At 37.2% G+C, this 23,370-nt stretch overlaps 1 long non-coding RNA gene across 1 annotated transcript in view; it reads left to right on the top strand.

Annotated features, from left to right (window-relative positions):
- LOC119254707 (uncharacterized) overlaps positions 1-11,265 on the top strand; it is an 847,730-nt gene extending 836,465 nt beyond the window's left edge. Inside the window, exon 6 of the long non-coding RNA XR_008553383.1 lies at positions 11,162-11,265. This is a non-coding gene — a long non-coding RNA (uncharacterized LOC119254707). The remainder of the gene's footprint in view (positions 1-11,161) is intronic.
- The last annotated feature ends 12,105 nt before the right edge of the window (positions 11,266-23,370 follow it).

Raw genomic sequence — 23,370 nt, 5'->3', positions numbered from 1 at the left:
CCCTAGCCCTACCAAAGAAAGAATGTGCCAGTACCTATGTATGTCCTAATGGCAGCCAGGGAGGCTGTGCTTGTCATTCTAACAGGCTAGGGCTAGTTGTCAGTGCCTGTCAAGGAACTAAAACAAAGCAGTGACACACCAAGAGTATGTGTAATCACGAGAAGAGAAGTCAAGAAAGGGTACTACTGTAAGAAATGCCTACAGTTGAGGGACGGACAGAAAAGGAAGGAACACAAACCTTCTAGTTTCCCAAGAGCTAGAAAGAGACTGAGAGGGAAAAGTGCCTTGAAAATCAAGGAAAGAGAAATATAAGTCTTGGTAAGACTTTTGATGAGAGATGAGGTGAATAGATTAGGCAATTAGGAGACTAATCATAATTTAATTTAAAAAATAATCCATGTAAAATTTTGAAAGTAAATTCCTAGATGTAGGAGTGTGCTATGTAAGAAATTCATAAAGGATTTAAATTAATCTTTACCAGCTGTCTCCTGCAGTGAGCTATTGAAGAGGGATGGGCTGGTGTGGCTGAAGTGTGAGGGAGAAGCAAGGTTGCAAAGTGGACTTGTTAGGGGGAGAGGGTGTCCTGAACAAACTCCATACAGACTTTGTGAATGCCACCCCCACTCCATCAAGACACTTGGAACTACAAATCCCTTGATTCCCAAAGGGAAGTTGAGAGGACATAAGGGTGGAGTAAATCAACCATATTCTCTGTTTGTAAATAAAACCAGCCATATTAGTGGGGTCTGGGGCACTTGGCTCATGCTCTTGGCCAGGCAGGTTTGGTCTTGGCAGGTCATTTGGGATTCCAGGTTGGCGCAACAGGTAGGACACATTTAAGAGTTTATCTCCGTCTTTTCTCCCTGAATTGTACATTTCCTCATTCCCCTTCCCTTGTAAATAAACCTTTTGTTAACTTTTAGTGTGTGCCTGCAGTATGAGTCCCCTTTAAGCACGTGAGTCAGGACCCACAGTCAGGCAACCTGTATTAGAGTGGGGTTGCCCTGTAATAGACAGAGTCTGTTTTGACTGCTTCCCTAATTCTATTATTTAATAAGATATTTGGGATTTGTGCATGAGAATAAGAGTTTTGAAAAAGGAATGAAAACTAACGTGTATTAGTTAAACATGTATTATAGGCTAGACATTTTTTGTTTGTTTTAAAGATTTTATTTATTTATTTATGCATGTAAGAACTGGGGTGTGGGCAAGAGGTGCAGTGTGAGAAGATTCACTAGAGAGAGTAGGGAACAGAAGAGGCAGACTGACTGAAATACACTGCTGAGGGCAGCAGCGGGTGAACCAGGAGAGGTCTGCTGTGCCATCTGGGCAGCTCCATGGCCTGAGATGGAACTCATGCTGCAGTGGCTACCAATAGCTTCATAGTGCTGAGACTTAACCACTTGTGCTACCAGGGAGAACCCTAGGCTAGGCATTTATGTTAAGACTCTCTCATAAAGGATCCCATTTAATCCTGAGAGTGTTAAAGGAGGTTAGCATATTTTATAGTTGAAAATAATTCTCAGATACGGTTAGTCACTTTTCGGAGCTTACACAGCTCAGCTCTTCCTTTTTTTACTCAATTCACACATGCTCAGCACCTACAGATTATGAACTTATGGTGTTCAAACACTGGAGGCAGAACCCTCTTTTCTCTCAAGATACATGTTCTCCGGGGTCAGCAGGAGCTGCCTTTTCATGATCATGATATAAGTAATTCACAAGAAAAGTTGAAGCTGACAAAACATAAATGGAAGTGTGGCATTAAAAGATTGTTTTCTCTTTCAAAGAAACATTGTGTCCAGCTGTGTCTTTACAGCCTTAGAACTTGAAGCATCTTGCTCCAACCTGACTCTGCTCCACCTTCCTTCCCCCTGCTCTCCCATACCCTCTGCTCTGGGCCCTTCCCTAAGCCACTTGCAAATCTGGCAGACTCCTTTCATCCCTTCAGTGTCAGATCTGCTCTAAACCTTCCCTGACACCCCCAACACAAGTGCAGCTGGACCCTCTGAGCACCAGTTGCCCTCTATATACAACTCAAGTTAAATAATCCTCCCAAGCATGTAAGCCTGTACTCCTAAAATACGTGTATGGTGATGCAAACCAATGTACCTTAATCAAAAATTAATAAAATATTTTAAAAGAAAATAAATATATTTTAAATAGTCCCATGATAAAGTATTTATAGTTTTCTCAACTTCAGTCTTGAAATCAGGAAGCATTCATTTCTTTGTATCACATGTCTAGTGCACAGGACGTGTGTGACTGGGCACGTTGATAAAGCATCGTATCTTTTTAATATCAGTGGTGGTGCAAACTTTGCTTGATAGCATTATGAGACTGTTTTTCCATGTGTCATGACCACATTTATTTTGCATTTTAGTCCATTACCATAATAATCACTCTCCATTTGCAGCTTGTGCATTTGAAAATAAATTGCCTTCCCTGGGACATGGGGGAGAAAATGCTATTAAGTGACCATAATTGTTATTACTTTAATAGTCACCTGTATATTATGAAACATGTACAGAAAAATTCAACTAAAAGAGCTGAAATGCTTAGTCCATTGTTGAGTATGAATTCTTGGTAGAATAATTTTTACAGAAAATATTTGCCTATTCCACTAAACTGCATTTTGTTTAATTTAACAAGAACATGAATATAACTTGTGATGGACTTAAGTCAACTTCTTGAAATGATCCCAGCTCTGGAGTTCCAGCTACACATGGAAGGGAGTGATGGTACTGGGGACAAGGGCTAAATATTATGGTGATTTCTCTCTTTGCACATTTGTATGTGGAAAGATTTTTTTAGCATGTTTAGAATGTCCTGCTTTACTCCAAGCACTCACCAAATTCCTACTTCACTTATTCCTTAGGGCTGACCTACTCTGTAAATCTTCCCTCATATTCTCTCAGGCAGTAATTCTATTTTTTTTTTTGCATCCATCTTATTTTACTGCAAATGCTCAAAGGGCTGTAATTTATATTAGCTGATGAACCTTTTTAGATCAGGAACATGGTCTTCTCCATCTTATATTCCCAAAACTTGGCACCTTGCTTGCTCTATAGAAAATACTAAATAAATATTAAAATGATAGTTCCAAACCATGGTTCCAACAAATGGAAGTAACTCAACAGTAATGAAGGTTCTAACGTGATGCTAGGTTATATGTGATTTAGTTATAAGAAAATAGCATATAAATTTTAAATTCATTGGAAATATGACCCATACTATCACCAGTATTATATTGCTATTATTACTTTTGTAAGAAAAAAATGGTGCTCCATATAATTTATAGAACTATAAAAACTATAAAATATTATTAATACTATAAAATAACTTCCCCTCATTTTTTGAACCTCATTTTACTATTTCAGTTGATGAGTGAATTTTATTCTCAACTGACATACATCAGGGAAGTTAGGAATATTTGTTTTTCCTTTTTTCTGGTATTTAAGGATTATTTTTAAGTATTGAAACCATGCTAGATAATTTGCATCAATTATTTCTAGTTTTTAACAACAACATTGCAAGGCAAGTAGTGTATTACCATAGACTTTTGCAGAGGATAAGACTCCACAGCAAAGAGAAGTGATTTCAGAATCTGAACTGGCAAAACACTTCTGAAAGCATCATATTGAATTTAATTTTGGGACTAGGTGATAACAGAAATGTCAGTAATTGATATGTTAGAGAGACCAACCAATTATAATAAAATGGTCGCCACAGCAGGGTCTTAACACTAGGAACTTTTCTTAGAGGAAACACTTTGGCTTTATGACATGAGCACTAGATTGAGAATTTCTCTTTTTCTACTGAGTGACCTTGAGGAAGATCACTTTGCAGCTCAGCTATTAAAATAAAAAAAAAAAAACCCAGCAACAAAAAAAATATAGTAAAAGCTTTGTCCCATTTGAAAGTGACATTATATCCAAACGTTGACCTGAGACACACCGTGCCTGTTTTCAAAAAGAATTTGAGGCAAATAATTTGAAAACGCAGGTAAGGAGTTTCAAATTATAAAACATGATTGCCAAAAATGTAGAAGCATTGAAACTTCTATTCATTGCTCAGGGGAATGCAAAATAGCAAAGCTACTTTAGAAAATTGTTTGATGGATTTTTATGGAGTTGGCCATATAATTACCATATGATCCAGAAAGCCCACTCTTATAGTTACTTAAAAGGAATGAAAACATGAGTCCATACAAAGACTTCTATACAAATGTTTCCCGCATGCTACATTCATAGTAATGAAAAATAGAAACCCAGTGTCCATCCATGGGTAGACAGGTAAATTACAGAATATAGATAAATAAACACATTTCAGCAATAAAAATTAAAATCTTCTAGTAAATGCAACAATGTGGATTTTCTCAAAGGTGTTAGGGTGAGTGAAAGAAGGCATAGGTACAAGATTACATATTGTACTTTTACAATATGTCACATATTGTATTTCATTTATAACATGTAAATCCTCAAAGCATGATTCATTTGGTAAAGCCAGATGTGTAAGGACTAGAAATCAGACTGTTGGGTTCCAGAGGTTGGAGGTAAAAGGTGAGCAAAGGAGCATAAGGAAATTTTTTTGGATGATGGAAATGTTCCTTATCTTGATTTTGGTGTTGGTAAATAGCTGTAGCAATTGCGAATTTGACTTTATATAAACTATTTCTCAATAAATCTAATTTTTTATAATAAATTTTATTTTTATATTCCCCATACAATTGCAACCCCCTTATTTTGACACCAATCCCTCCCCTTCCGCCCCCTACCCCCCATAGAGTGTCTCTGGTTCATAGTTTTTTGTTGATTTTGATTTTCACTTTCTTATAGTTATTCATTTCCCTGGTCCCTTATTTAAGTTTTCTAGATTCCTGCTATGAGTGAGACCATCCAGTATTTTGAAATAAGCCAGAAAGAAAAAGAAAAAATAAATGTAATTTTTAAATAAAAAAAAGATGTAAGGGAAGATCTCATAGACTTCACAATCTCCAGCCAGATCTCCAGACAGTAAAGTTCTCACAGATGACTTTCCTGTAGGATTTTGAATACTGACCCCATAATTGTCTTTCTAAACCTAATTATTTTGAGATTCTTAAAAAAAATAAACAAAAAACTATCTCTTATTTTCTTCATGTCAAATACATACCTAAGAATGTATTAAATTGTCATAGAAAATAATATTATATTTAAGTCAACTTGAGGAAGACCTTGTAGTCTGCTAAAAATTGTATCTTTTCCTTTACAAAGTATTCCCTGCTTGGGGCCTCTCTGGTGGGGCAAGGAGTAAAGTCTCAGCACTATCAAGCTATCACCAGCCATTGCAGCATGAGTTTGATCCCTGGCCAGGGAGGTGACCCACATGTCGCAGCAGACCTCTCCTCAGTAGTGTATTTCCCCTCAGCAGTGTATTTCATCAGTCTGTCTGTTCTGTTCCCCGCTCTGTCTCTGGTGGATCCTCTCACCCACCCCATACCTCTGGCATACACCTCTGTTCTTATATGCAGAAATAAATAAAAATAAATAAATCTTAAGAAAAGATAGTTCATGCCTTCTAAAAAAAAAAAAAAATCCTCCAGTTTCCCCAGCTATTCCCAATAGGTGCACCCTGGCCCACATGCTTCCCATGAGTACTCAGATTTGCTGCTGTGGCTCTGTACCCTCTCAATCTTTTACTCCTTCCTAACAATGAAAATTCAGGCAGCTCTATTCCCAAAACTGCCCAGCTGTGTTCATTCAGGTGTCACTTAACAGGCTGCTTCTTTAAGCAGCAGCTCTCCTGCCTGCCTGTGACTGTACAGGTGACTCTCTTTTTCTTTCTCTTTTTCCTAATAAACCTGTTCTTTTAAAATAATAATAACAAAAAAGAATGAAACCCCTGTGAGCACAGAGATGTCTCACTATGGACTTTTCCTAGTGTTTTTCTTCCTTCCTTGCTACAGTTAAAGGATTCAGGGCATCCCAAAGAGCCAAAGTTTATAATTTAAGAATATTTTACTGAAGACCTGACAATGACAGGAAAGCAAATGTCGAGAAGAGCATGGCCTCTCCCCAAGGCAGGCTTGTCTCGTGGCTCCTTCACTTCACAGATTTAGCCCACCTTCTGATCTTCCTCTAGGGACTGGGCCCATCTACATACCTTTTCCTATAACTACACTCAATATCAGTATTTCAGAGTGTAGGTTAACTACCTGTCCTAAGGAGAAGGTGATTTTCTTCATCTTAATCCAAAACTTTCTGTCAAAACAAAATATCACACCCTGGGTGACATAAACAACAGAAATGAATTTTCTTATAGTTTTGGAAGTTAGAAGTGTAAGATCAGGGTCCCGGCAAGTTTGTTTCCCTCTGAATCTCTTTTCTTGGTTTCCAGACAGCTACCTCTCACCGTGTCCTTATAAGGTCATCCTTTAGTTTGTGTCCTGCTCCCTCTTCTTCCAAAGGTACCAGTCCTGTTGAATTGGAGCCCACTCCAATTGGAGCCCACTCCTCATTTTACCTTGTCTCCTGCTTTAAAGGTCTAATCTGCAATATAATCCAATTCTGAAGCACTAGGCATAAGGGATTCAACCTATGCAATTATACATACGCGTATTTATTTGGTATTACCCAGATAGGAGTACGGACAGAAAGACAAACTCAATGGACAGAATATGGGGGAAGTCACACGTCAGTCCATCACACTTTCCTTCTGAGTACACATTTTCTATTGGAGAATTGAGCTTTTTCTATAGTGACCGATAATGGCAATACATTTTTTTTTTCAGGAATTACCTGATTCATAATGTACAGGGGCATGTGATAACCCTACTGTTTCAAATTTTTTCCCCTCAATGCTCACCTGATAGTCAGAAATTCATAGCTGTAATCATTCTGCCACTCAAACTGGATTCTGGTGGGGCTTCAGTATATGTAGATCTGATTCTTTTTATCTTCCACTTTAAAGGTTTATGACATAACCAGGTCAGCTCTTCAGCATTGTCCTTTCCTGTAACATTGCATTTGTCTGCTAACTTGCGTGATCTCACAAGTATACTGTGAAACCCTTGAATGGGACTATGTTTTATTAATCATGTCGCATCTATTACCATCCCTAATATACAATATGTATGTCGGAGGTGCTTGTGAGATAACACTGCATTCACTTGACACTTCATTCAACAAACATGCACTGAATATCAAATGCTAGAGAAAAAGCAAGTCATCTATAATATTATCTAAATGTAGCTTTCATAATACTTTTTCAAAACAACTAAAAATGGCAAGGTAGGTAGTCTCCCCGTCTGTGTCTGTGGCTCCACATAGTGTTAGGATTGTCATTAACCTCACCATCTAGTTTGAGTGACACAGTAGACAGACCTATGCAGTTAGAGCCAGAAGATCGCCTACTTGTTCTAATGCAACTACCAGTTTCACTAAATTCTGGTCTTTTTTGTTGTAAAGTTAGGAAGTGGTCGTATTTTTGGTGCTTTCCTTCTCAGACACTCGATATTAGACAGAAATAGTAGACGATTATTATGAGATCTAATTCTTGAGCAATTTCATCTGTGTCATCTTAACTGAGGGTCTGAATGCTAACCACTAAATGCAGGGCAATTCTTATAATAGACTATTGCTCAGCAGGAACACAGGGTTATGTTACTCTTTTAATTGAAGTCATTTTAGTTCAGTCATTCGTTTCATGCCTGAGTGACTTACCATAATTCTATTTGGTATTCCCAAATTTAAGGAAAAAAAAAAAAGAAAAACAAACAAAACAAAAATCCTCCCCTGCTTACCCTATTGAACAATCTGTTCTTGATATTTTCCGGAAAGAACCAGTGTGTCTTATTTTTCAAGCTGCAGTCAAAAAATGTATAACAATTTTGTATAGAATGTCTATACTTTAAGTCAAAGCAATTTTTTTTAAAGATTTATTTATTTATTTATTTATTTATCTATCTATTTATTTATTTATTTATACAAGCACTGGGTACAGTCAGAAGCACGGGAGGGTAAGAGAATTCACCGGAGCCAGAGGCCCTAAGTCGAAGCAATTTAACCCGAACTCCAACATTTGCTCCACCACTCTGGGCTCACTCTTTCATATTTCCAAGCCCCATAGTCTAGAAGTCATAGAAGGACTTGGGCCTGGACTTGCAGAACACCTGCCACGTATTGCCCTATTTTCAAAAGTGGTTCTGAGGGAAGGCATGCCATGCAAAACAGCAAAGTGTCAGGGAATAGTATGAGCCTGATCTCTGAAAAAGTTGGTTTCAAATCTTACAAAAGAGAGACTCCCTGGTGCCTAAGGGTTAAGACTCAGAAGTTTCAGGAAGAAAATATTACAACTGTCAATAGTCTTTTTACAGGTTTCCCTGCGGTTAATATTTTGCTCTCTTTTATAATTTCAACAAAGTTTATGTATCATTTAAGGATAAATTATACAAATGATGAACCTTTTTGTCTAATGACATTATTATGTATTTCCTAAGAATAGGAAGATTCTCTTAGCGATAATATATTTATCACATCAGTACATTTATATTAGTACAATGGTTTTATTCAACACATTGTATTTCCAGCTTTGTCAATTGACCCAAATATATCCTTGATAGTGCTTTTTTCCCCTCAATCAAATATTTGGTTTAGTTGGGTATTTAATTTAACTATCATGGCATTTTAGCTTCCTTTAATCTAGAATTTTTCCACTCTTTCTGGTTTTCCTTTTCTGACATTTACATTTTTAAATAATACAACTCCCCCCCCCACTTTTAATATAAATTTTCCCATTGATTAGATTCAGGTTATGTATAGTGTTACTCCACAGGGAATAACATCTGGAAACATAAATGCCCTTCATCTCACTGATGACATTAATTTTGATCATTTAATCAAGGTGTTATCAAATTTCCCCAGCTGTAGAATTAGTATTTTATTTTCTTACAACTAGTAAGAAGTCTATGAGGAGATTTCATATAACCATGAAAATATTATTGCATTTGTCAGAATTTTCTCTTTGATTTAGCATCCTTTGATGATTAAAAATGTTGATTTTCTAACTCCAACATTCCACTTTATTTATCAATTGGCAAACAGCAGTCTATTGTGAGCAAAAGTCTTTGCTTTTCCAATTTCTACCTGCCTTTCTATCTATCCTTCCATCCATCCATCCATTCATCCATCCATCACATATCTATTTATCTACATGAAATAGCTAGTTAGGTATCTCAAATGAATTTGTTTAATAGTTATTTCCTTAAATACTATATTTTTATTTATCCCAAACTGCTGACTTAGTTTTGAAAAAGAGCTTATTTTTTATTTAAAGGAATGTGATAGTTAATTCCTATGCTAATATATTCATTCACCTATTAATTAGCTCATTTTTATGACAACCAATGTGTTATAAGAGCCAGGAAATGATTTGGTCTGGAGATTATACTTTTATGGAACTCACATTCTAGGGATAGATACATATAAATATTTTATAAAAGAACTTATTGTTATCCTGAATTTTATATAATAGATCCATTAAAATATATGATCTTCAGGTTGTTATGGCTAAATTAATGAGACAATATTGATATTTTAATATGGGTTGAAGATCATGTCCAAAATCTCAGTTCATTTCTCCAAAATGAGTTATGATTGTTATTAAAATATTAAGAATCAGGCCTCCCCGGTGGCAGCTGGGTTGTGAAGCTGCCTGCAGCCTCTGCAGTGCCGGTTCGATCCCCGGCTACCGGCAAGGGTCCCACATGGCGCGCAGACCTCTCCTGCCGCGCGTGCTGCTCCCCTCAGCAGTGTATTGCGTCAGTCTGCCTGTTCTGCTCTCTGTTCGGGTTCTGGTGAATTCTCTCACCCTCCCGCACTTCTGACTGTCTCCAGTACTTGTATAAATAAATAAAATCTTCAAAAAAAAACCTTATAAAAAACAAAATATTAAGAATGAAATTACTGCCTATACATAAGGCATAGTCTTTATAAGTGAAATATCTAATATTTTAATTTTTCCTCAACAACTAATATGAGCAAGGTGCTAAGGAGGAAAATAAAACTCATATATTTCTGTTTCTCTATTTAAATACATTTAGAAAGAAGAAAAGTTCTGAATAAAATAGATACACAACAAAACAGGTTGTTTTAGTAAGCTTTATACTGATAATGGCTAAAACCCCATTTTTAACTACTTGCATGTTGACTGATTTTATTTATTTATTATTTAGTTATTTGTGTCAAAGAACTGGGGTGTAAGCCAGAGGTGCTGGGGGTGAAAGGATTCACCAGAGACAGAGTGGGGAGCAGAACAGGCAGACTGACTGAAACACACTGCTGAGGGGAGCAGCAGGTGACACAGGAGAGGTCTGCTGCGTCATGTGGGTTAGCTCCCTGGCCAGGGTTCAGATGCAGGCCATTGCTGTGATAGCTCTGAGATTTAATCCCTAGGCTATCAGCGTGGCCCTGGGAATTATTTATATGATGTCTCCACAATAAGAACAAATGGGCTGAGTATTTGAGTATCTGAGGAATTTTCTTCCTGAAAAATTGTATAAGTTTATAAGTGCACATGTAGTATTTTGGCCCCTTTGAGGTCTTGTGAGCTTTTATTTATTTATTTATTTTTAAGTTTTGGTTACTTTACAAATAAGAAAACCATGAGGAAGTCACATTAATTTTAATGTTTTCTCCCTAACTTCCTTAAATATTGTCTTCATTAAACAGGTAAATTTATTTTTATAAATGGGGTAAATGATATTTTATAGACACTTTCTGAAAAGTTGAAACTGGAAGACTCTGAGCCTATTTAGCTGTGACTTTAATCATTCATCCCATCCCATCTACCTGAAATTGTATAATTTTGGAATAAAGTCAGTTCTGGGGAACCAACAGGGCAACTATTGTAGCATATACTTAGCAGTTCTTAAATATCAGGATGATTATGGTTGCTTCTACAACTGTATATATAAGTCAGACATTCATCCCCATCACACAGAAGAGGAATCTGAGGTTCACACAAAGAAGTGAGTGGCAAAAGCTAGAGAGCTGCTAATTAACTTTGCTCAGGTCAGACCTTTCTTGCTATAACTCTGGTTCTTTTTACTGCAGAGGTGTCTGGTATGGTGCATTAGTCCATTAGTCCACAAGCCATTAACTTGTGCATTTGTCTTACCCAGACTCCAGGATCATCTGCCGAAAATGTCCTTGGTGCTGGTGAAGATTATCAAGAAGCACCTTTCTAATCCCAGAGTAAAGCCTAATCCAAGTCTTAAAATCATACTACGAGTTGTGCATTTTACTGCTTTGTATCCATTATCTAATTTGATTAGAAATGGCTTTCATTAAAAATAAAATATATTAAATAACTAACTTAATTTTCTTTCATTAAACTAATGGACAGGAGTAAAGCACAGAAGATAACATCAAACTCCACCAGGTTAAAGCCCTACCTAGCCAATTTATTCTCTTGCATTTGAACTCTGTTTTGAGTTTCCTCAAAGCCATTATTAAGTGGTGCTGTGTGTGACACACTGAGTCACTCCTTTCTGCAGCCATCCAGGTGCTGCCTGCCACCGGGTAATTGGTCCAAGGTCTGCATATGGGTCTTGATAGAGCCATTCTCATAAAACTGTGGTATTTAATTTAGATGAACAAAGAGACAGGCAATCAGCTTAGACATTTAAAGGCTGATCTCTCTTTGGTAGCAGCTGCTTGGTGGAGCCTGTCAGGAAGTAGATGGTATTGGCATTTGGAAGCTGAGTCACCTTTAGGAGACATGATTATGTTTTCTCCAAAAAATATTGATATATAGGAGTGATTAAAAAAAATACTTATTTAATTTTTATCTAGATGATGTTTGCGGTTTGACAAGTATTTCTTTTTCTTCTACTGAAATAGAGAGGGAATTAAAAAAAAAAATGGATAAGAAAGTGGATAGGGAATATGGATACATTCTGTGGTTAGGTTTTTATTTTGGATAATTTACCGCATAGCAAGTGTCATGAAAAATCTCCTTCAAATGACAATTTAAAAGTCATTTGGTTTTAAAGGTGGTAGATGTCATTTCATAAAAATAACATTAAAATCAGGGGAAAGGTTAGCCAATTGCTGTGACATGGACTTAAAGACGGGTGGGTTCAATATGGTCCAGGTCTGACAGGTGTAGCAATTTAGAAACTACATTCAACTATATTGGGTCAAGAAAAATAGTCAGTAAATCTAGTGATGGTTAAGTGCATGAATATTTGAGTCACAGTAACCAAGTTTATTTTTGATAATCTGAAAGAAAAATAAACTGAATCCAGCTTTACCTGGTTTATGTAGAGAGAGACTTATGAAGTGACCAGAATTCTTTTGCTAGCACATCAGGGCACCGAAATCTTCTCTGAGTAATGCTGGAGATAGGCTGGCATTTATTTTCCCTAAATTTTCTTTTAGTAATTGTTTGAGAGAATAATTTTATTATATATTTTCTAATGGAATAGAGTGGTAATTTATTACATCTCCTCACTGTGAAGTCAGAGAATATATGAATTCCAATTCCTCTTCAAGATATAACTTGCTTGACTTTAGGAAAGTTTCTTGAACTACCTCAGGTCCATTTCAGTTGAACAGAGAAGGTAATAATAATTTATTAATAGACATTTTCAAGACATAGAGATAATGTGTATAAAACATATACTACAGAGTCAAGCACATTTAATAGTTATTAAATAAATGATGGTTATCACCTCACCAAGATCACAACTATCCCCACAGTGCTTGTCATCATCCTCACCAAAATCATCACTGTCATTATTGTCACCATCATCATCATCATCCTATCATCATATTAAAATTTATTATAATTTTAGACATATCATTATTAGATTGCCAAGTTCTACTTTCCTGATTGTTTTGGGAGGGATTTGACCCATAAGGAAACTTCTGCTAATCTCAAGCATTATATAAGAAGTTATAAATCTAAATCTAAGAAGTAAGTATATCACTTACTTAAAGGAAAATATGTATATATGTTCTGAGAAAGCCCCACAATGTGAACTTATGTTGTATATAAATGATATTTTATAATGTATTAAATTTTAACTAGACTCTTAATATTCATTTTAGAAGAAAGTAGAATGGCTACTTTTTCTGAACACATCCTGCTTCCTCTCTTCTCTGAAAGTTAGTCATTTGAGTTTCACAGATTGCAAGATGGGGTTAATATTGTTAATTAATTTTTAAACCTCAATTAATGGGTATTCAGCTGAGATTCAAACTCTAAGGCAGTGTCCTTGCAATGACAATGAATGTTTATGATCCGTACCTCTTAGAAAACACAAGCCCTTAAGTATGGAGGATTGTAGTTCAAAAATGTCCTCTGAACACTGTAACCCAAAACTCTTTATTTCCATTTCACAACAAGCTATGCCAAACTTGTCCACCTTTCATGTTACCACTTCTGTGTGAAATATAAGACTAAGCTAAATCATGTTTTTTTTTTTTCATTTTATATATACTTTTACATCATTTTTCATTTTTTTCACAATGCATGCATTTCCATCTCCTAGGTATTTATCCAAAGGACACAGAAACATTAATTCAAAAGGGCACCTGTACCCCTATGTTTATAGCAGCACTATTTACAATAGCTAAGCTATGGAAACAACCCGAATGCCCCAAAATAGATGACTCAATCAAGATGTGGTACATATACACAATGGAATATCACTCAGCAGTCAAAAAATATAAACACATGCAGTTTGCAGCAACATGGATGGAGCTGGAAGGGATCATGCTCAGCGAAATAAGCTGGAAAGATAAAGATAAATCACCTTTGATCACTGAATAATATTCCATTATGCATATATACAACATCTTCTTGATCCAGTCATCTATTTTTGGGCATCTGGGTTGTTTCCAGGTTTTAACTATTGTAAATAGTGCTGCAATAAACATAGGGGTACAGGTGTTCTTTTGAATCAATGTTTTTGTGTCCTTTGTAGATCCCTAGGAGTAGAATTTCTGGGTTGTACGGTAGCTCCATTTTTAGTAGACTGAGGAACCTCCAGACAGCTTTCCATAGTGGTTGGACCAGTTTGCACTCCCACCATAATTAAAAAAAAAAAAAAAAAAAAAAAAGAAAAAAAAAAAAGAAAAGAAAAAGATAAATCATAGTTTTTGAGCAAATGCCCAGTACTGCTTGATTATAACTTACCAGGTTATAACTAAAACTCTACTCAGAGATTGTCAAACTAATGCATTTGAAATTTTCCATAACATTATTAATCAACGAATGGCAAGAAGAGGTATAATCCTAATCAGTGATCATGGAATAGGACTGTTGGACGAGAGTTGGTATTTCTGTTAATGTAATGGTAACTCCTTATGTGTCACAATCTATTATTCTCCATACCAGAGGGCCATATTCATAGTGGATCTTTTATTTATCAATGTCTGACAAACTAGTATTATTTCATCTGTGCAAATTTTCTTTCTTGTTTTTGAAAGAAAGAATTTTATAACTATGGCAGCATTTTGATTTATATTTTTATTTATTTTATTTATTTATTTATACAAGCACAGGGTACAGTCAGAAGCGCGGGAGGGTGAGAGAATTCACCAGAGCCAGAGCGGGGAGCAGAGCAGGCAGAAGGACCGAAGCACACTGCTGAGGGGAGCAGCGGGCGGCAGGAGAGGTCTGCGCGCCATGTGGGACCCTCCTCCGGTGGCTGGGGAGCAGCCGGGGATCAAATTGGTGCTGCAGAGGCTGCGGGCAGCTTCGCAACCCAGCGCTCAACCGCTGCGCCACCGGGGAGGCCCACTATGGCAGTATTTTAATAACAAATATAGACTCTGAATTGAATACTTTCCCAAATAGAGTAATTGTAAAGTTATTATTGAATTCAATATTTAAAGTAAATATGACATTTCTCTCTGGGACAACTAAAAATGATCTTTCTTTGATCTTACTAAGGTGTGAGTAGAGTTCAAAGTATGTCTAGCTAAATATCATGAAAATCATTTAATATGTTCAATGTGCATTGTACTGTGCTAAGGACTGGGGGAGTTCAAAAGATGAATAATCTGCATTCTCTAGCATTAAAGAAGTCATAGTCCAGTGGGAATAAAATTAATAAGAAGAAGATGTAATGATTGGCATGATACTGATAGTTCAATTTGCAATGGAAGTGAGCAGGGGACAATCATGGTTTTGATTCTTTTGAAATATCTAAGTGCATTTGACAAGTAGTAATGAATTATAAGAACATAAGAGTAAGCAATAGTTTGGCTAAGACTATTTTGAAAGTGTTATTTATATTACGTAGACTGTTTAAAAATAAATAATGGAATTAGAGTAACATTCAGCATTTGTGGAGCAGTTGTTTTAGAACAGGGACTGTAACAAGTGCTTTATGTATGTGATATTAAATCCTGGTAGCAGCCCTGGTGTGTTGGTGTTATTCCTGCTTAGGTAAATGAACATCAGGTACTAATATCCAGTGTTGCATGCAAGTAAAGAGAGCTGGGATTTTGAATCCATACCTGTTTAAATTCAATGTCTGGTGTTATGCAAGTGGTGTTCCATGACTTCAGAAAAACAAGTAAATTTATCTCCAAAGAAGGTGCTAAGAAGAGAGTTTTGGAGACGTGAGAAGAAGTTTACTAAACTGGAGCTTTATAAGACTGCTACAGTCTTCCCGCAAAAAGTGGTTTTGAATTAGAATCATAAGGTAAAACTGAAGCTTTTAGGGGGGAAAGGAAGCCCTGAATGAACTCCACAAACACAGGTTTTATGGACCCCACCCTCATCCCCAACCAAAGAGGTCCAAGACACCAAGGACTAGAAATCCCATAGTGTCATCACCAGCGAAGGGAGGGTTGCTGGGATCTGAGGGTGGCGCTAAGCAGACAGGCTTGTTATATAACAAGAAGCATATGGGCCTTGGGAGTTGTTGGTTTTTCGCTAAACTTCAGTGTGCTTATTGGGGGCCCAGCTCAGCGGAACTGGTAGGATGCAACCAGCAATTTCTCTCTCTTTCTCCCTGGGTTATTCTTTTCTTCATTACACCTTTCTGTAAATAAACTCGTTACAGTCCCTTTTAAGAGCGTGGGTGAGGACCCACTCTTGGGCCAACCCATTTCACATTGGACCTGTCCTGTAACATTTTGGCACCCAAAATCTTTGCCACTTGCTCACTGTTAGGTGTCTACATTATTTATCTTCTCTGAGCATCTATAAAAAGAATGTTAACAAGGCAGAGTTTGCAAAATTGCTGGGAGGATTAAAGTAAAACACATAACAAAACAGAGTTTGGTTACAGGGCAGGGAGAGGGGCACCCCAAATCCCCCCAAACCTGCCTGCTCTAAATAGGTTCTGCCATCTGCCGCATCAACACAAAACAAATGAGACTTTAGTGGGAAGGAACTTTAATACAATTAGTGAACAATACAGAAAAGGCAAAGAATCTAGTTTCTAAATCAAGCATCCAAAGTTACCCGTCCCCTCGTGGGTAAAAGTCCACCCAAGCGGGATTGGCCCAGAGCAAGGACCCAAAGCCTGCCCCAAGTCTAAAGCACCTTCCAGTGGGGACCCACAGAAAAGGGTCAGAAACAACCAGACAAGCCCAGAAGGAAAAGAGCAAAATCAAAACAAAAACTGCCATTGTCACTTCCCCACGGGTCTCACCCACATCTGTGTCACCCAGTCCACGACCAAAAGGCAAGCGCAGTTTCTTCACGTGTCTCTCAGGTCCATGTGCCTCCTCCAGGTCTTCTTCTGGCTCCATCCTGCTTCCTTCCTCCCCAGTCTCCTGTGCAGCTTCTTCTCTCCCTGCTCAGCTCCACCCTCCCTTGGGTGGGGCAGGGAACCTGGAACCACTCCCTTTCCTGGGGACACCCCTGTTACAGCAGGTGACCTGTAAACATTTGTTTCCTTCCTTATCTCATGCCTTTTCTTAAAGAAGTCCAGAGGGAAGCTTGTTGCCTGATTCATTAATGTGCAAAAGTCTTTAAAACAGGCCTTCTCAATGTCAGTATGTGCGGGACTCACTTGAGATTTTGGTAAAATGTGATTGTGAATCTGTATGTCTGGGGTGGGGCTGAGATTTTGCTCTTCTAACAAGATTCCAGGATATGCTAATGCTGCTGTTGGAGGACCACACTTTTGTCAGCAAGGTTTATATTTTTGAAATTTACCTCTTTTGTGTTGTTTTAAGTACTTCCAATTTCAAGTAAATTTCTTCCTGCTTTGCCTTCATACCAGACAAAGGAGCTGTTTTCATAATCACGGGTGGTGGTGATATTGGGCATCTTCCCAAGATACAGAGTGCTTATTATTTGGAAGAATATTTTAACACTTGCAAAGAACTGTGTAAATAGCTACACTAATACTTGTGAGTATTCTTACACTGCTTCAGAATACAGAATGTGAATTGCTTCAGAATTCAGAATCTCTATATATATGCACTTATTTTATTTTCTCCTTTTTTTCAGATAACATTGGTTTACAACACTATAGTTCACATTCCACAGAGATATAGATCATACCTCTTCAGATGTATGTTACTAAACCACACCTAACACTAAGGCACCCATAGTCCTCCACCATAGTATACTGGGCCCCTTCCTCGTCTCGCTCCCTATATCTACCCTACCCATTCAGCAGTATGAATTCTACAGTCAAATTTCTAGGGTTTTTTTTTTTTTTTGTATGTCCTTTTGTTTTATCTATATTCTTTTTTTTTTAAAGATTTATTTATGTATACAAGAACTAGGGTACAGGCCAGAGGTGTGGGGGGTGAGCAGATTCACCAGAGACAGAGTGAGGAACAGAACAGGCAGATTGACTGAAGTACACTGCTAAGGGGAGCAGCAGATGAGTAAGGAGAGGTCTGCTGCACCATGTGTGTAGCTCCCTGGCTGAGGATTGAACTCATTGTGCAGTGGCTGCAGATCTTTTCACAGGCTGCGTCTTACCCCCTTGTGCTACCTTTATCTATATTCTACAGATGAGTGAAATCATCCGGTGTTTATCTTTCCCTTTCTGACTTATTTGCTTAACATAATCCCTTCCAGTTCCAACCATGTTGTAAATGGTGAGGTTTCATCATTTTTAATAGTTTAGTAGTATTCCATTGTGTGTATATATGCACACACACATAAACACAATGGAATACTTCTTTGTCTCTCTCTCTCTGTCTCTTTGTCTTTGTCTCTCTCTCTCTATATATATATCTATATCTGTATATACATAGAGATAGATAAATAGATAGATCTCCATATAGTCTTAAACTACTCATCTTCCATTTGCATTTAGGTGCTATTGTAAATAGCGCTGCAATGAACACAGGATATCACTTCAAATTAATCGTTTTACATTCCTCAGTGGAGTCACCAAGGGGTGCAATCACGGGATCATGATAGGTCTATTTTTAATATTTAAGAAACCTCCATACTGTTTTTCATAGATGCTGAACCAGTCTATATTCCTACCAACAATGTAGGAAGGTTACTTTCTCTGTGTCTCTTCACCAACTTATGCTGTTTCTAGTCTTTTTGATAAAGGCCATTCTCACAGGTATGAGGTGAAGCCTCCTTGTGGTTTTGATTTGCATCTCCCTGTGCATAAATGTGCCCACTGGCCATCTGCATATTTTCTTTGGAGAAATGCCTGTTTACCTCTTCTGCCCATTTTATGAGTGGGTCATTTGCTTTCTTTTTGTTTAGTTATATGTGTCCTTCGTAGATCTTGGATATTAGCCCATTTCCAGATGTGTGATGTGCAAACATTTTCACCCACTTGGTGGGATATCTTTGATCTGATAATAGTTTTTCTTGACGTTGAGCATCCTGTTAATAAAAGTTCATATACAATAAATTGTTTTCCCAGACAATTGGATAAAAGTTGGTGAGTAGGTTCAGGCGATGGTTTCTAATCCCAAGTTCTACATTTTTCTACCACATTTTTCCACATCATGTAATAGAGATAAGGTAGGGAAATTATTATCTCCTTATATACCTATATTCATATCACATATGCACATGACAAAAATAGCTCTCTTCATTCGCAACTTCTAAATATTAGTCTGCATTTGTTTCAAAGCTCTTGTGTTAATAATAGCACACTCTGGTTTTTCTCTTTGTTCCACTTTTACTTGAGTTTCATTTTATTTCTCTTGCTTGTTTTGATCTCTGGGGATGATTTTTAACATTATTAACTATCTAACTTTTAGTTACCCTTTCACAATGTCGTAGCGAGTGATGATCTTTTTTTCACTGGCTGGGGAAGAAACTGAAAAATATTGACTGAGAAGGTACATTTGTCTTTAACACGGAAAAGCATCATTACCTCTGTTTCTGTATTTCTTTTTATTCCTTCCTTTGCTCTTTCTACTTATTCTCATTCTCTTTTTACTTAGCTTTTACTTACATTCTTCTTCACCCTTCGCTCCTTGCCTTATCCCTTTCTCCCCACGTATTTTTTGTCACTCTGGAGTTTAAGAGGTGAACAGTCTACTCCCATTTCAAATTTCATAATGGATTTTCTCCATTTATAATTGCAATGTGACCACATGATATAATTTGATGAATTGTACTCTGTGGTAAAATATTTTAATATTTGGCTAATATTTTAACTGCAGCATTTGTTGACTTTGTGTTTTAATTTTCTGACCTGTAAGATGAAGAGAAAAATATCTTTCTCACAATATAGAGTGATTTTACCATTGTCTGAAACAAAGAGAAGGTGCACAATGAAAAGACACCCTCAGGTTTTAAAAAAAGAAATTTTGGGCTAGGTTGGTGTTAAACATTCTTTCTTAGTGTCCATCTCCAGAAGTTGGCACAGTTCTAACTTGCACCAGATTGTAAATTTTCCATTGGCAAAGATTTCCTCCCAGTCACATTTTTCCCTTATTGCACAGTCTAATGTGTTGTAGAATGGGGATTCAATAACTAGGATATTTGTTTAATAGAGTCAAGGAAGAAGCTGGATCAAGCCTGGGATACAGACTTTATTGACAGACAAGCTGGTGTTCCCTTTCTCGCTTCTGCCACCAAAGCAGTCTCTTCTACAAGGAAAGCATCCAGATCAATCCCTCTGCTAGCAAGAAATTGTTGGCAGCATTTCTCTCTACACAGGAGAGGAAAAGACTGCTCAACCAGCTGCCACCAGCATCTTAGAAAACTTGGATGTTCAGGCAATTATAGGTTTCCCATGGTTTTTCCCAATGCTCTTTTCAAGGATTTTTCCCCCCAGTAAACTAAACAAAAGCCTCATAAAAATAGTACAGCACTGCAACTCCAGCCCACAAAAGTGCAAGAGACAGTGATTATGTATTTCCTTTCTGCAAGCTTCTTGTACATTTCCTTTTAGGCACTGATGTCCGTCCTGGTATGCTGGTGTTCCCAAGGCTGTGTGCCTTGTCCCATGCCCCTTTTATAATCCGTCCACTTCTTAGGCAAACTTCTTCATTCCCTAGACTTCAATAGTCATAGAGCTGATGGATTTCAAGTCTCTATACCATAGCTACAGTGGTGTAACACTGTATTCTAGATCCCCCCATATTTTAAATATTTTTAAGACTGAAACACTATGTCTAAGGCCTTGGGGGCAGATAACCTAAACTCAGCCCAGGAATGAGTTTCTATTTTCTACTGAAACTTGTTCTTCTTCCATATTTTCTGCCTTGGCTATCTCTAAATAAGCATAAGCATTCTTTTAGTCCCGTGACCACATTGTAAGTAAATATTTTTACCTTCTTTTGGTTGATGATAAACTAAAGCTTGAAGAAACTATACATTTGGTGAGTGAAGGGGGTGGCCTGCAACCTCAGATTGTCATACTCCAAAGATTGTGTCTCTTCTGATTAATCCATTAATAGAAAGAAAATAAGAAGAAAAAAGAAAACAAATGTTGATTTATTAAATGATGAGATAGTTTTAAGATTTGCTCATCTAATATCTTATGTATCACTCAAATGAACCTAATCTTGCTTCCTTAGACTACTTGTACCACTTAGTAAAAATCATAAATAACTTGAATAACTTAATCGAATTTTTTACATAGTTGAATTTTTTTATTAAATTAGATGGTGATACTATTTAAGAGTGCATCTCTGAGCAGTGTCTCACTAAGTCATTACTGAAACAAGGTCCCCAATGACAGAAAAATAATTGCATAATTCTGGTATGTTGTCATCTAAATTATGGGAGATGAAGTGACAAGTTAACCTTGAACTCTTGAATAAGTACTTATTTAAGAACTGTTTGTCAGTAAAGCACTGTCCTTTGTTTATATGCAAGTCACAGATAAATTGACTAGGATATGTGAATGTTATTTATAAAGATAAGGCACTTTTAAAAATACATCATGCTCTCATTATCCTCTTTTTGTCCTTAACTAGCTCCTGAATACTACTGAGGCTAGATGTTCTAGAGTTAGCTTGAAATGGTAATTTATAGGGAAAGTAAAAAATGCTAGGAATGTTTTTAGGATTTGATTTTTGTTGTGAAGGCATTTGTCCACTGTAAGAGATTCTCTTGCCTTTTTGAGATAGTGATTAATTTTTAGCAAACTGGTCTATTTCCCAGTACTGCTGAAATGATAATTATTTACAGCATCACATTCATCTGTTTTTTGTCCTATGACAAGATCTAAGTGGACTTCAAATAATAAAGAAAATGGTTCTGGGCCGCACTTCCTCTGTGTGATCTGTCATAGGTAGAAGGATGTCTGTTAAGAAGAAAAATGCCCAGATGGTTCTTTTCATGGACAGAACCATACGTTTTCTGGACTCAAAAACATACCTCATTGTTACTGCAGGCTGAATTATATCTCCCCCAAAATCATGTGTTGAAACTAATCCATAATGTGAGTGTACTTGGAAGGAAGGCATTTGGGAAGTGATTAGTGCTCTTATAAAATAGGTCGCAGAGAGATCCCTCACCCCTTCTACTATGAGAAACACAGTGAACACACAGTGAGGACACAGGGAAAAAGCCATGGGACCTTTCCACACACTAAATCTTTTTGTTTTTTAAGATTTATTTATTCATGCATACAAGAACAGGGGTACAGACCAGATGCATAGGAGGGTGAGAGGATTCACTAGAGAAAGAGCGAGGAACAGAACAGACAGACTGAAATACACTGCAGGCAAGATAGGAGAGGTCTGCCACGCCATGTGGGTAGCTCCAGGGCCAGCGGGATCGAACCAGCACTGCAGAGACTGTGGACAGCTTCACAAGGCTATGCTCAACCACCTGCGCCACCAGGGAGGCCCCACACACTAAATCTTTAGATACCTTGTCCTGGACTTCTCCCAGTTCACTGGAACAGAGAAGAATAAATTTCTGTTAATGAGCAATTAGTTTATAACATGTTTTTTAACAGCCTGACGATAGCAGGACAAATGGAAAGTATATAAGATTAGAATTAGATTTAGGTCAGATAGATTTAGGTTTGGTTCTAGTCTGTACCTTTTCCTAACTGGCAAGCTTGGATAAATTTAATCATTTTTACATCTTAGTGTCTACTTTAAAAAAGTGAGAGGGGCATCCCCAGGGGCGCAACAGGCTGAGCTGCACTGTGAAGCTGCCCACAGCCTCTGTAGCATGGGTTCGATTCCTGACAGGCCAGGGAGACACCCACATGGCGCAGCAGACCTCTACTGCCTCGCCTGCTGCTCCCCTCAGCAGTGTTTTTGGTCTGTCTGCCTATTCTGCTCCCTGCTCTGTCTCTGGTGAATCCTCTCACCCTCCCGTGCCTCTGGCCTGTACCCCAGTTCTTGTATAAATAAGTAAATACATCTTAAAAAAATAAAATAGTAAAAAATGACAAAAATTTCACAGCAACATAGCAAAATCTGGGAAGCTTAGATACTTAAAGCCCTGGTTTAGTGCTTTACACATGGGAAAATCTTAGCCAACTATATCATATTCCTATTTCTTTGTCAAATTCACATTGACTGAATTTAAGAGATTATTATATAAATAAATCACGAAAATAAGTGGGTCTTAACCCAATTCAGCAGTAAAAATTAATTTTCTGTTATGCAAATCACTTTCCTACACAATTGGAATTATAATAAAGTCAGATTAGCAAATACATGTAAATTAGTGAGCATTAAAACATGGAAATCATTTGCGTTGTGATACTCACATATTAACAGTTACTCTGGCATCCTACTTCCATTAACACAAGAGAAATTAAAACATGTCCCGAGAAGAACTTATACTCAAGTGCTTATGACAAGTAGTCATGGTAGTCAAAATAAAAGCACCATAAAAGTTCATCAACTTTTGAATGAAACTTACAAATAAAATTGGTATTCCATATAATAACATGAAATGTTATTATATTCAGCAATGAAAAATAAAAATAATTCACTATTGATGCAT

Source organism: Talpa occidentalis, unplaced genomic scaffold, assembly GCF_014898055.3.
Source record: "Talpa occidentalis isolate TD23 unplaced genomic scaffold, MPIMG_talOcc4v2.1 talOcc4.3, whole genome shotgun sequence".
Classification (NCBI taxonomy): Eukaryota; Metazoa; Chordata; class Mammalia; order Eulipotyphla; family Talpidae; genus Talpa; species Talpa occidentalis.
Note: the sequence above shows the minus strand (reverse complement) of the source record. Positions and strands in the feature narration are given on the sequence as shown.